General features: G+C 38.5%; 3 non-coding genes across 3 annotated transcripts; all 3 read left to right on the top strand.

Annotated features, from left to right (window-relative positions):
* The first annotated feature begins 5,677 nt into the window (after positions 1-5,677).
* Positions 5,678-5,861, top strand: LOC136039710 (U2 spliceosomal RNA). Its single transcript, XR_010620531.1, has one exon. It is a non-coding gene; the product is annotated as a U2 spliceosomal RNA (small nuclear RNA).
* A 6,737-nt stretch (positions 5,862-12,598) lies between these two features.
* On the top strand, positions 12,599-12,760 carry LOC136039694 (U1 spliceosomal RNA). The gene has a single exon (XR_010620518.1). It is a non-coding gene; the product is annotated as a U1 spliceosomal RNA (small nuclear RNA).
* Positions 12,761-14,352: 1,592 nt separating this feature from the next.
* LOC136039711 (U2 spliceosomal RNA) lies at positions 14,353-14,536 on the top strand. Its single transcript, XR_010620532.1, has one exon. It is a non-coding gene; the product is annotated as a U2 spliceosomal RNA (small nuclear RNA).
* The last annotated feature ends 846 nt before the right edge of the window (positions 14,537-15,382 follow it).

Here is a 15,382-nt window from a genome sequence, read left to right as displayed (position 1 = left end):
CTGACCCATTTTTCTTTTGCAGGCCTTCCTCCAGAACCGTCCTAAATTTTACACAGGTCTATTTTGCCTCCAGAGGGAGAAGACTTTGTGATGGGCCAATGGGCCTCTACGAAATTGGAAGGGAAATGATTCTTGTAATTATTTGTTAAGCCCTTAGATGGTGTAAAAGCGATTCAAGTCCCAGCTATATTTAGTCCTCTTTTGTTTCGTCTTAAAAAGTAACTATTTCTGGATTTATTATCCTTAGAGCATAGCCACGTAATTAACTTAGGCTAAAAAGTAATAGGCAAAGAATTGCTCAAGAAATGTGAACAAAATTAACTCTTTCTACTAAGTCCTTCTAGCTCACTTCATCTTATAGGACTCTAGCAACATATTAGCCTAAGAATTCCTTCACTACCGCTAAGTTCTTGGAATATTTTAATAGGGGGGCCTTTGGCTACAGCAATTGATCGACCATTCAGCTACATTACAATTATTTTAGGACCTGATTACTGAATATTTATGTTATTTTCTGTGGATATAGGTTTAGTAGCATGTCATTAAAGTTGCCCATGAATTGCTATTCATTGAATATGTTTTCGCATCATAGGATTTTTGGGCCGGATTTTGGCCCAAAAATCATGTGATGCGGCTAAATGTGGCTGGCTAAATGTTTGTTGTTATCTTTTGCAGATTACGTCCAAGGGAAGCTACTTTTAAGCGGGTAAGGGATGCTCGAAGTCACTCTTGGTTTGGTGCAATAGCTTGCCAAGTCTTAGGTGCTCTTGAGTCAATATTATCTTAGGGCCCTCATTCCTCCCTCGTTTATGAACCGTATTTCAATTCCAGTTTAGGGGTTCCTCTAAAATGAGGCAGTTTTGAGATCTTACTGGGGCAAATCCTTTCATTTGGGTATTCTATTGGTTCTTTAGCAGGCTTTTCCTGCAGAACCGTCCTAAATTTTGCAGAAATCTATTTTTTCTCCAGAGGGAGAAGACTTTATGATTGATGGGCCAATGGGCCTGTACGAGATTGGATGGAAACAATTCTTGTATTTATTTCTTAAGCCCTTAGATGGTGTAAAAGCGAGCCAAGTCCAAGCTACATTTAGTTCTCTTTTGTTTCGTCTTAAAAAGTAACTATTTCTGGATTTGTTATCCTTAGAGCATAGCCACGTAATTTATTTAGGCTAAAAAGTAAAAGGCAAAGCATTGCTCAAGAAATCTGAACAAAACTAACTCAAATCCATACACACTATTACTGCATAAAGTAATTCATCTTCTGCCCTTGAAAAATCAAAAGATACCACCATCTTGGAATGCAACTTTCCTCGTACTACTTTGTTTCTACTAAGTCCTTCTAGCTCGACTCCATCTTATAGGACTTTTTTTTTCATTTCTTTTGCTTTTCTACAGCGGCGTAATTTCGTCAAAATCCAAACTTGAAGGGGATGGGGGAGCAAAGATGGAACCCTTTCGGAATTTTGATACCAATAGTAACATCAAAAGAATCGCATTTTAATGCTGATTTCAAATATATAAGTTTCATCAAGTTTTGTCTTACCCATCAAAAGTTACGAGCCTGAGAAAATCTGCCCTATTTTAGAAAATAGGGTGAAACACCCCCTAAAAGCCATAGAATCTTAATGAAAACCACACCATCAGATTAAGCTTATCAGAGAACCCTATTGTACAAGTTCCAAGATCCCATCTACAAAAATGTGGAATTTTGCATTTTTTGCCAGAAGACAAATCACGGATGCGTGTTTTTTTTTTTTTTTTTTTTCCAGGGGTGATCGTATCGACCCAGTGGTCCTAGAATTTTGAGAGAGGGCTCATTCGAACGGAAATGAAAAGTTCTAGTGCCCTTTTTAAGTGACCAAGAAAATCGGAGGGCACCTAGGCCCCTTCCCACGCTCATCTTTTCCCCAGAGTAGTCGGATCAAAATTCTGAGATAGCCATTTTAGTCAACATAGTCTAAAATCCTTATAACTATGCCTTTGGGGACGACTTACTCCCCCACAGTCCCCGTGGGAGGGGCTGCAATTTGCAAATTTTGACCAGTGTTTGCATATATTAATGGTTATTGGGAAATGTAGAGACGTTTTCAGGGGAATTTTTTGGTTGGGAGGGGGGGGGGGAGAAGAAGGGGGTTATGTGGTGTAAATTTTCCATGGAGGAATTTTTCATGGGGGAAGAATATTTTCATAAAGGGGGCGCCGCATTTTCTAGCATTATTTAAAAAAAACAATGAGAAAATAAATATGAAAAAGTTTTTTTCAACTGGAAGTATGGAGTAGCATTAAAATTTAAAACGAAAAGAAAATATTACGCATATAAGGGGTTCACCTCCTCCTAATACCTCACTCTTTACGCTAATGGATTTTAAGTAATTTCAACTATTTATTCAACAGCCTTTGTGATTCAGGGGACAAAATTTAAGCTTTAATGCAAAGAGTTATTGACGAGTGGGCGAATCTTCTCATAAACGTAATAAAGACATACGAACATAGAAGTTTGTTACGTAAGCTAATTCGTAAGTTACGTATATCTTTTACTAATGAAAACGTTCGTAAAAACTAAAAGTTCTAGTTGCCTTTTTAAGTACCCGAAAAATTGGAGAGCAACTGGGCCTCCTACACCCCCCTATTTTAGCAAAATCATTCGATCAAAACTATGGGAAAGCTATTTAGCCAAATAAATAAATATGCAAATTTCGCTTTAATTATTCTGCGGAGAGCCGAAATCAAAACATGGATTAACTAAAAAACAATCAGAAATTAAATAAAAAAACAAGTTTTTTTTAACTGAAAGTAAGGAGCGACATTAAAACTTAAAACGAACAGAAATTACCCAGTATATGAAAGGGGCTGCTCCTTCTTCAACGCCCTGCGCTTTACGCTGTTTTAAAAAGTAGAGTTGAGAGAAAGAATCAAATTTTAGTGCAAAGAGCAAGGCGTTGAAAAAGGAGCAGCCCCTTTCATATACGGGGTAATTTCTGTTCGTTTTAAGTTTTAAAGTCACTCCTTACTTTCAGTTAAAAAAACCTTGTTTGTTTTATTTAATTCAAAGTGAAGAGAGACCCTGCCGTTTGTTACTTAGTCCTTGAATATATTGGAAATCCTTTCTTTTTTTTCCATATGAAAAAACGGAGAAACACTGTATAAAAGTTACAAAAATTAATGGTGAAAAAGCCAATGGGTGGACACCATAATTAATTTAAAGTGCCCAAGCTGGATCCAAGTCCCCATGCATCTTTATGGAAAATAGTTCGTAATTATAAACTGCTGAAATTTAAATTGAGCCAATATTCGATAAAATGGCTGAAGCGATTGTTTTTGGCCTCAGGCGGCTTGGTACTGCGGTGAGTTGTTGATAGTATTAATGACTAGAGCCCCTCCCCCCTCTATAATTGTTAGAGAGAAAATAATTGGCAAAGTCAGTAGAATGGTCACTGGGTTCTCAGAAATTAGAGTTTCAATTTTTCAGTCAAATTGATAAGAGAGTGAGAATCTCCTGATTTTCTTTTCTCAAAAAGGGAAACTTGCATTTAAACGATCGAGAGGCTTGCATATGAAAATGAAATGGGGCATTCCTAAGCGGGAAGCTACTTTTCAGCGGGTAAGGTATGCTCGAAGGCACTCTTGGTTTGGCGCAATAGTGTGCCAAGTCCTAGGCGCTCTTGACTCCCTAATCTCTTAGGGCCCTCATTCCTCCCTCGTCTAGGAACCGTATTTCCATTCCAGTTTAGGGGATTCCTCTAAAATGAGGAGTTTGGAGATCTTACAGGGGCAAATCCTTTCATTTGGGGACTCCATTGGTTTCTAGACACAATACTCAGTCTGGCGGGAGAACACGATCCAAGAGACAATTCTCTGTGTGAAGGGAAAAGAGAATCAACAGGCGATTCTCCATGTGAAGGGAGACCAAGAAACGGGTCTGTGAGGAAGGAGAAGCCTGGAGCCTAAATGCAAATATAACACAAAATCCCTGTGATTTACCACCTCAAAGTTTTATCTTCGTTGATACATTCGGGGAGTCTGAAGAATGGCATTTTAACAGCTAAACTAATGATTCCTCGGTCTGAAATGACTGAAATACATTCTACAACATATTTTGGCACAAGGAATTTGTGTGGTCAGGACTGGCCCATTTTTCTTTTGCAGGCCTTCCTCCAGAACCGTCCTAAATTTTACACAGGTCTATTTTGCCTCCAGAGGGAGAAGACTTTGTGATGGGCCAATGGGCCTGTACGAAATTGGAAGGGAAATGATTGTTGTATTTATTTGTTAAGCCCTTAGATGGTGTAAAAGCGATTCAAGCCCCAGCTACATTTAGTCCTCTTTTGTTTCGTCTTAAAAAGTAACTATTTCTGGATTTATTATCCTTAGAGCATAGCCACGTAATTTACTTAGGCTAAAAAGTAAAAGGCAAAGCATTGCTCAAGAAATGTGAACAAAATTAACTCTTTCTACTAAGTCCTTCTAGCTCACTTCATCTTATAGGACTCTAGCAACATATTAGCCTAAGAATTCCTTCACTACCGCTAAGCTTCTTGGAATATTTTAATAGGGGGGCCTTTGGCTACAGCAATTGATCGACCATTCAGCTACATTACAATTATTTTTGGGCCTGATTACTGAATATTTATGTTATTTTCTGTGGATATAGTTTTAGTAGCATGTCATTAAAGTTGCCCATGAATTGCTATTCATTGAATATGTTTTCGCATCATAGGATTTTTGGGCCGGATTTTGGCCCAAAAATCATGTGATGCGGCTAAATGTGGCTGGCTAAATGTTTGTTGTTATCTTTTGCAGATTACGTCCAAGGGAAGCTACTTTTAAGCGGGTAAGGGATGCTCGAAGTCACTCTTGGTTTGGTGCAATAGCGTGCCAAGTCTTAGGTGCTCTTGAGTCTATATTATCTTAGGGCCCTCATTCCTCCCTCGTTTAGGAACCGTATTTCCATTCCAGTTTAGGGGTTCCTCTAAAATGAGGCAGTTTTGAGATCTTACTGGGGCAAATCCTTTCATTTGGGTATTCTATTGGTTCTTTAGCAGGCTTTTCCTGCAGAACCGTCCTAAATTTTGCAGAAATCTATTTTTTCTCCAGAGGGAGAAGACTTTGTGATTGATGGGCCAATGGGCCTGTACGAGATTGGATGGAAACAATTCTTGTATTTATTTCTTAAGCCCTTAGATGGTGTAAAAGCGAGCCAAGTCCAAGCTACATTTAGTTCTCTTTTGTTTCGTCTTAAAAAGTCACTATTTCTGGATTTGTTATCCTTAGAGAATAGCCACGTAATTTATTTAGGCTAAAAAGTAAAAGGCAAAGCATTGCTCAAGAAATCTGAACAAAACTAACTCAAATCCATACACACTATTACTGCATAAAGTAATTCATCTTCTGCCCTTGAAAAATCAAGATACCACCATCTTGGAATGCAACTTTCCTCGTACTACTTTGTCTCTACTAAGTCCTTCTAGGTCGACTCCATCTTATAGGACTTTTTTTTCATTTCTTTTGCTTTTCTACAGCGGCGTAATTTCGTCAAAATCCAAACTTGAAGGGGATGGGGGAGCAAAGATGGAACCCTTTATCCAAAATAAAGTGAAAATAGGAGTAAAAACTAAAAAGAAGTCATTTGGTACCACTGAGGCACTATTTAGTACTCTAAAAGAACTATAAATTTACTTTACTTTCAGCCTTTTGGCTAAGATCAAAGTGTAGCATCTGTTCTTATCAGCTTAATATTTGATACGGCCCCTACATGGGGCCCAGAATTATTTTTGGAAACCGGAGGGATGTCGGGGCTTGCTCCGGTCCCTTCACGCGTTGGTCCGGTATTGCAGTACCTCCGGGATTGACGCAGCCCTTTCGAAGGGAAACCAAAGTCCATGAACCCTAATCAATAATGTGTATAATACGTTTTCAAACAGTTCGTGGTAACGAACTGTAGTAAGGAGCGACCCGGCTCAATAGTAACCAAAACTCTAAAAAACGGAATTTTGATACCAATAGTTACATCAAAAGAATCGCATTTTAATGCTGATTTTAAATATATAAGTTTCATCAAGTTTTGTCTTACCCATCAAAAGTTACGAGCCTGAGAAAATCTGCCCTATTTTAGAAAATAGGGTGAAACACCCCCTAAAAGCCATAGAATCTTAATAAAAACCACACCATCAGATTAAGCTTATCAGAGAACCCTATTGTACAAGTTCCAAGATCCCATCTACAAAAATGTGGAATTTTGCATTTTTTGCCAGAAGACAAATCACGGATGCGTGTTTTTTTTTCCCAGGGGTGATCGTATCGACCCAGTGGTCCTAGAATTTTGAGAGAGGGCTCATTCGAACGGAAATGAAAAGTTCTAGTGCCCTTTTTAAGTGACCAAGAAAATCGGAGGGCACCTAGGCCCCTTCCCACGCTCATCTTTTCCCCAGAGTAGTCGGATCAAAATTCTGAGATAGCCATTTTAGTCAACATAGTCTAAAATCCTTATAATTATGCCTTTGGGGACGACTTACTCCCCCGCAGTCCCCGTGGGAGGGGGTGCAATTTGCAAATTTTGACCAGTGTTTGCATATATTAATGGTTATTGGGAAGTGTAGAGACGTTTTCAGGGGAATTTTTTGGTTGGGAGGGGGAGGGGGGAGAAGAAGGGGGTTATGTGGTGGAAATTTTCCATGGAGGAATTTTTCATGGGGGAAGAATATTTCCATAAAGGTGGCGCCGCATTTTCTAGTATTATTAAAAAAAAAACAATGAGAAAATAAAAATGAAAAAGTTTTTTTCAACTGGAAGTATGGAGTAGCATTAAAATTTAAAACGAACAGAAAATATTACGCACATAAGGGGTTCATCTCCTCCTAATACCTCACACTTTACGCTAAAGGATTTTAAGTAATTTCAACTATTTATTCAACAGCCTTTGTGATTCAGGGGACAAAATTTAAGCTTTAATGCAAAGAGTTATTGACGAGTGGGCGAATCTTCTCATAAACGTAATAAAGACATACGAACATAGAAGTTTGTTACGTAAGCTAATTCGTAAGTTACGTATATCTTTTACTAATGAAAACGTTCGTAAAAACTAAAATTTCTAGTTGCCTTTTTAAGTACCCAAAAAATTAGAGAGCAACTGGGCCTCCTTCCCCTCCTATTTTAGCGAAATCATTCGATCAAAACTATGGGAAAGCCATTTAGCCAAATAAATAAATATGCAAATTTCGCTTTAATTATTCTGTGGAGAGCCGAAATCAAAACATGGATTAACTAAAAAACAATCAGAAATTAAATAAAAAAGACAAGTTTTTTTAACTGAAAGTAAGGAGCGACATTAAAACTTAAGACGAACAGAAATTAGCAAAGTCAGTAGAACGGTCACTGGTTTCTCAGAAATAAATATTTCGACTTTTCAGTTAAATTGATAAGAGAGTGAGAAACCCCTGATTTTCTTTTCTCAAAAAGGTAAACTTGCATTTAACGATCTAGAGGTGTGCATAATAATAATAATAATAATAATTTATTCCAGAAAAAGCCCGTGGGCCATAGGAAAATTACATAACAAACAAACAACAAATTAACTACATTAAATTAATACTATTTAAAGAAAACGCTCCCGATGTGCCGCTGCAATCCTTACAAATCTTGCTATTCTTTTAATACTCAGGAAATTTGTCTCATTCATTCTATCTAGGATCCATATCTCATTCAATTTTTATTTACCATACATCTCACGCCTCCAATCATTCAACTCGACACATTCACACACAAAATGTATTAATCTTTCATCCTGAGATCCGCACATAGGACAAGCAATAGATTCTACCTTCTCCCCTTTTCTCCCTTGATACTTTCTTTTCTCCCCAATCAAAAATCCATTTCCCCTCCAATCCAAATAAGCCTTCAAATCCTCTCTACTTAACCCAACCTTCCAAAATACCTCATCCCCCCAACTACCCTTTATCTGTCTATACAATTTTAACGACCCTGAACGATCCAGACTTGCCCAACATATCTGTATTTATTGGTTCTTCAACCTCTCTTGTACCTCCCTTATTACTATTTTTTCATACCCATAATCCCCTTTCCTTCATTCCACCATTTCCCTAATCCACGCTTATCTAAGATATCCTTAATCTCCGCCGGCCACCCTGTTTTACTATTCTGTCTCAACGCCTCTAAGTATGCTGCCTTTGCTACCGTAAATCTCTGCATACCCAGTATCCTAACCCAATATCTCACCATGGTCACTAGCCTCATAGATCGCAGCCATATTAGCCCTAAATACCCCTGGAGTACCAAATTACTGAACGAATCCCATAGTCCTAACATCCTCTTATAATGTCTCATCATAACCACCTCAAGTTTTGGACCTTTCCGATAGTCCCAGATCTCTGCTTCATTATGCATCGCCGGTACTATCTTACTTGTCCAAATCCTCTTATGTTCTCTAATATCTCTCACCCGTCTAAGACTACTCCTCGCTATTTCACCGCTAATATACCTCCCCCTTGCATTCGCTATATCCAGATGCCCACTGAATTTCCCATTACTAGTAAACTTTACCCCAAGATAAACAAATTCATTATTCACTGGTATAGTTTCACCTTTAAAGAAAAAATTCACATCTTCACTTTCCATGGCTTTACGACCAAATACCATCACCACTGATTTCGATGTGTTCAGGATTAACTTCTTCTCTTCCAAATAAACCTCCGTAATCTCTAATAATTGTTGCAGTTTCTCCTTTATTTCAGCCAGTAATACGATGTCGTCAGCAAATAGTAGTAAGCACAGTTTAAGCAAATCTATCGATAACATTGGTGCATTATTCTTAACGAAAAATTCATTGCCATCATTTAAATAAGGCTAAACAATTTTAGTGACAGCACACATCCCTGCTTTAGTCCCAATAAAGATTGCACCGGAGTTGAGCACTTTCCCGCCACTTTCACTACTAACTTCACGTACTTATACATTTCACACAGCAACGATACGAAATAGTGAGGCAGTCCTAAACATAACAGGTTTAACATTAACAAGTTCCTATCGACATTATCATATGCTCCTTTCAGGTCTAAAAAAGCTGCATATAACCTCCCCCCTTTTCCTTTCCTATACTTCTCTACCTTAATTCTCAAAGTAAAAATATGATCTACTGCACTATGATTTTTTCTAAACCCTACCTGAAAAGGGGATAGCAGTTCCTTTACCTCCAACCACTTCCCTAATCTTGAGTCTATAACCTTGCAGAAAATCTTGCTCATCACATTTCCTAAACTAATTATTCTATAATTACTATGATCCTGTCTGTTACCTTTTTGGAAAATTGGTATTCCTACTGACACATTCCACTGATCAGGCCATTTCCTTTTTTCAGTCACAAAACTGAAAACTGCTGCTAAAACTGGTATTAGAACTGTTTTCCCCATTTTCCAAATCTTTGCTGGTATTCCATCCACCCCCGGCGCCGAAGATCCCTTCATTCCTTTTAGGCTTGCACAAACTTCCTCTACCTTGATCGGTTCTAATAGACTATAATCCTTATGTCTTAAGGGGAAACCATTCTGCTCTCGTAGCTCCTCTGCTAAACTCCCTATACCGTCTCCATATTGCTCCCTTTTGCTAGTGTCCTGCTCCAGGTATGTTTTCCACGACTCAGCTGGAGGTATGTGTTTGTCGTTGGCCTTGAATTCCCGCCTTACTTCACTCCAAAACTGTTTTGGGTCTTTTGACAAGTATTCCTCGCTGATCTTTATAGCCCTAATCTCTTCTACTTGTTTTTTTCTCATTTTTATTAACCTCTTGTAGATTTTTCTCTCTGTTCGGTACTCCGATAAATGTTTATTCATTTCCTGGTCATTTAGTGCTCCTTTCACTTTCCTGAGAAGTTGAATAAGGTTTACTTTCAGCCTCCGACAATCCTCATCAAAGAATTCGTTTGTATTTCTCACCATCTCCTTGTTATTTGATATTCCACTGCATTTCTGATATACTTCCTCTGATATTTCTTGCACGGCTTCTTCTAACTTCCTTTTTCCCAGTATATATATATGCATTCCTCCACCCTTTTCTGCATCTGTTCACTTTCCAACAATTTTTTCAAACGGTTTTCCTCCATACAATCTACCCTAATCTGCTGCTTCATTACCTTCCTACCCTTATCTTCATCTTTCCCTCATTCCTCCAACTATATCTCTCACCCTCTATCTCATTTATCCATTTCTTCGCCTGTCCTGCCTTCATGACTACCTCTATTGGCTGGTGGTCTGATCCTACAACATCCATAACATAAAAATCCAAACAATTTCCCCATAACCTCCTATCAACCATAATATAATCAATCACGCTAGGCTTCCCCGAACCAAAGCACGTAAAATCTCCCCTTTCATGATCTTTACCCACCCTTCTATTCAAAATTATCAACCGACCCTCACTACAAAAATTTATCAACTTATGGCCCCACCTATTTTTCCTCCTAGTTTCATCTTTGCTTGTCCTACCTTTCGGGCATCCATTTCTTCCATACCATTCAACCATACTCTCCATTCCTGATAAACAAGGGTTGCCAAGATCCACCTGTATGTCTTCAACCTCCGTACTCGTACCCGTGTAGGCGTTGAAATAACCTAGTAATACAAAAAAATGGTCACTAAACAGCTCAACATAATTAACATACTCCTCAATTAATATGTCCCATGTATATTCATTCATATAAGAACTATTTTCAGGGGTTATATATACACAGCCTATAACATACCTCTTATCCCACATGGACATTTGTAATCACACTATGTTTTCTGACGCACTTAATAGCCTATGGATGCTATCAAATATATCATCTCGGATCAATACCACTATCCCCCCATAATGTCGACCATTACTCGATTTACTTCTCACTCTTTCAAAAACATTGTACCCTTCAACACTTAATGGGTTTTTCCCATCACTCCATGTCTCTACTAGTCCAACTATATCTTTCTTGTCATTATCAATACACGCTTCCTTCAACAGATTACTTAGTTTTGTTGCTGAAAACCCTTGTATATTCCAATGCACCATGCGTACTACCCTTTCACTAGAATTTTCACTATGGCCCCCCATTTCCTATTCATCACCAGCAGTTACTATAGTCCCTTGACTCGGCTGTTTTCTTGACACGCTTTCACCATCACTTGCCCTCACCTCAAGACCACTGCCCTCAATTGGTGATTCCTGGTTGAGCACTCCCACTAATCGTGACTTTCTGATAGGCTGATTTTGATCGTCACTTGGACTTATTATCCTAGCATGGTCGCGTTTGGCCCGTGGTTCAGGCCTCCCGGGCATCTTCAAAGCAGCCGTATTTTTCGGTGTAATAAATGTCGTTGTGGTTCGAATATCCGTGTTTGGATCGTCCAATTCATTTTCATTGGCTGAAAAATATCCTTGCAAGCTACCTGTAGATTCTGACCTGCTACGCGTTGAAGTGTCATGGTCAAGGGACTGACGGCTCTGACCTTGAAGCTTTCCCAAAGCTATCGGGACCATATCTCTAACACTCGGACCTCTTACTTCAATTATTTTCTCATCCTCAAAATCATACGTCAAGATCTTGTCCTGTAAAATTAGCCTCACCCCCCTTAATTTAGCAGGCATATTTTTTGACCTAGCCTCCGCTAGTAGTGGTTTTAGCTTATCTCGAGCCATACGCTCTCTTTCCGTGTAATCAGGGGATATATTCAAGTTATGACGGCTAAATAGCCCAAAGGATCTCAACACCAAATCTCTTAGAGGCTTGCTAATAAATTTAATGACAACCGGGGGCACGCCATTATTTTTAGAACGAAGGTGGAAAACATCCTTCATGTCTCGCCTCTCTAGATCCAAATTTGGGACAATTTCATTTAAGCATGACAAAATATCTGACGCTAGACTGGGTCCTCGATGTTTTGGGTCAAAATTGTATATAATCAAATTCATGTTCTTCAATTCTTTTTCAAGAAAATCTATCTTGGACTGGGTTTTCCGCAAATCTTTATTAACAGTTGAGCAGCTTAATGCCAGTCCAGCTATCTCCGATTTAATTGCTCTGTTGGTTTCCTCTACCTTGCAAGAAAATTCCGAAAAAATCGTCTTTAGGCCTTCAATTCCCTCAGCCAAAACCTGTATTTTATTTACTGAGGCTCTTAGACTTTACATCTCCTTTATCAGTTGTTTTATACCTTCGTCGCTCATCTTAGTGTATTAAATATTATGCCAAAATCTTACCTTCGATATGCCTTTCTTATTTACCCTCGTACCGGCCTTCGAGCTTTTCTCAAAAATTTTGTCTTTAGTGGCCGACAAAAACCAGATAAATCCAACTATATCCAAAGGCAATCGTTGCGCAATGAAATAACTATCCAAAAAGTTGAAAACTGGCCAAACAATAAAACTAGTTTAGATCTATATAGGTCAAAGACTGATGAAATGGAATATGAAAATTAAATGGGGCATTCCTATTTTCAAAAATAATTCAGAAACTTGATTCACTGCTGTGAAAAAAGTATTGTAAAGCTGCATTTGTTTATTAAATTAGAGTTTCTGAGTGGCATTCAAAGCAACCGGATTTATGTCAAAAGACATTAGTAAAATGTTGGGAGCTGGCTTGATCATGAAGGAGGCGCTCCCAGGGTGAGGCCTTTTCATTGCACTTTGGATTGGCTGATCCCTGTGATTACCCCAAATGGGGGCAACTCAACAGCGCAATTTTTGGTAATAGGGGACTGGGTTCCTACGGACCTCTGCCATACATTGAATTGGTTTCTTCCTTTGAGCATGCACTATGTTGCAATATTTTGAATTGAAAGGAAAAAGTATGCAAATTGATAATGTTTAAACCAATTAAAATAGAACATCTCTTAAATAAACACATTTTGTTTTTCTTGGTATTGTATTAAAATAAATGGTGGGGTATCAATGACCAGTCGCCATAATTAAATTAAGTTGCCTAAACTGATTGAATTCCTGATGCATTTTGTTTTTGAAAATACTCCGTAATTATCAAATACCGATTTTAAATTGAACTAGGAATCGAATCAAATTGCTGAAATTTAAATTAAGTCACAAAGGCTAGTCTTAAAAAGTAAAATGCTCTTGGTCACCACACATTTCATCAAGTCAATTGCATTGGCAACTTATCAAACTAAGAATTCCTTCACTACCGCTAAGCTTCTTGGAATATTTTTTAAGGGGCGCCTTTGGCTACAGCAATTGATAGACCATTCAGATACATTACAAATATTTTTGGGCCTGATTACTGAATATTTATGTTATTTTCTGTGGATATAGTTTTAGTAGCATGTCATTAAAGTTGCCCATGAATTGCTATTCATTGAATATGTTTTCGCATCATATGATTTTTGGGCCGGATTTTGGCCCAAAAATCATGTGATGCGGCTAAATGTGGCTGGCTAAATGTTTGTTGTTATCTTTTGCAGATTACGTCCAAGGGAAGCTACTTTTAAGCGGGTAAGGGATGCTCGAAGTCACTCTTGGCTTGGTGCAATAGCTTGCCAAGTCTTAGGTGCTCTTGAGTCTATATTATCTCAGGGCCCTCATTCCTCCCCCGTTTAGGAACCGTATTTCCATTCCAGTTTAGGGGTTCCTCTAAAATGAGGCAGTTTTGAGATCTTACTGGGGCAAATCCTTTGATTTGGGTATTCTACTGGTTCTTTAGCAGGCTTTTCCTGCAGAACCGTCCTAAATTTTACAGAAATCTATTTTGTCTCCTGAGGGAGAAGACTTTGTGATTGATGGGCCAATGGGCCTGTACGAGATTGGATGGAAACAATTCTTGTATTTATTTCTTAAGCTACATTTAGTAGCTTAAGATTATTTAGATGGTGCAAAAGCGAGCCAAGTCCAAGCTACATTTAGTTCTCTTTTGTTTCGTCTTAAAAAGTAACTATTTCTGGATTTGTTATCCTTAGAGCATAGCCACGTAATTTATTTAGGCTAAAAAGTAAAAGGCAAAGCATTGCTCAAGAAATCTGAACAAAACTAACTCAAATCCATACACACTATTACTGCATAAAGTAATTCATCTTCTGCCCTTGAAAAATCAAAAGATACCACCATCTTGGAATGCAACTTTCCTCGTACTACTTTGTTTCTACTAAGTCCTTCTAGGTCGACTCCATCTTATAGGACTTTTTTTTTCATTTCTTTTGCTTTTCTACAGCGGCGTAATTTCGTCAAAATCCAAACTTGAAGGGGATGGGGGAGCAAAGATGGAACCCTTTATCCAAAATAAAGTGAAAATAGCAGTAAAAACTAAAAAGATGCCATTTGGTACCACAAGGGCACTATTTAGTACTCTAAAAGAACTATAAATTTACTTTACTTTCGGCCTTTTGGCTAAGATCAAAGTTTAGAATCTGTTCTTATCAGCTTAATATTTGATACGACCCCAACATGGGGCCCAGAATTATTTTTGGAAACCGGAGGGATGTCGGGGCTTGCTCCGCTCCCTTCACGCGTTGGCCCGGTATTGCAGTACCTCCGGGATCGACGCACCCCTTTCGAGGGGAAACCAAAGTCCATGAACCTTAATCAATAATGTGTATAATACTTTTTCAAACAGTTCGTGGTAATGAACTGTTGTAAGGGACGACCTGAATCAATAGCAACCGAAACTCTAAAAAACGGAATTTTGATAATAATAGTTATATTAAAAGAATCGCATTTTAATGCTGATTTTAAATATATAAGTTTCATCAAGTTTTGTCTTACCCATCAAAAGTTACGAGCCCGAGAAAATCTGCCCTATTTTAGAAGATAGGGTAAAACCCCCCCTAAAAGCCATAGAATCTTAATGAAAACCACGCCATCAGATTAAGCTTATCAGAAAACCCTATTGTACAAGTTCCAAGATCCCATCTACAAAAATGTGGAATTTTGTATTTTTTGCCAGAAGACAAATCACGGATGCGTGTTTATTTGTTTTTTTTTCCCAGGGGTGATCGTATCGACCCAGTGGTCCTAGAATTTTGGGAGAGGGCTCATTCGAACGGAAATAAAAAGTTCTGTTGCCCTTTTTAAGTGACCAAGAAAATCGGAGGGCACCTGGGCCCCCTCCCACGCTCATCTTTTCCCCAGAGTAGTCGGATCAAAATTCTGAGATAGCCATTTTATTCAACATAGTCTAAAAACCTTATAACTATGCCTTTGGGGACGACTGACTCCCCCACAGTCCCCGTGGGAGGGGCTGCAAGTTGCAAATTTTGACCAGTGTTTGCATATATTAATGGTTATTGGGAAATGTAGAGACGTTTTCAGGGGAATTTTTTGTTGGGAGGGGGGAGAAGAAGGGGCTATGTGGTGGAAATTTTCCATGGAGGAATTTTTCATGGGGGAAGAAGATTTCC

The sequence above is a fragment of the Artemia franciscana genome, chromosome 19 (genome assembly GCF_032884065.1).
Source record: "Artemia franciscana chromosome 19, ASM3288406v1, whole genome shotgun sequence".
In the NCBI taxonomy this organism is placed as follows: Eukaryota; Metazoa; Arthropoda; class Branchiopoda; order Anostraca; family Artemiidae; genus Artemia; species Artemia franciscana.
This window is presented reverse-complemented; position numbering and strand designations above follow the sequence as displayed.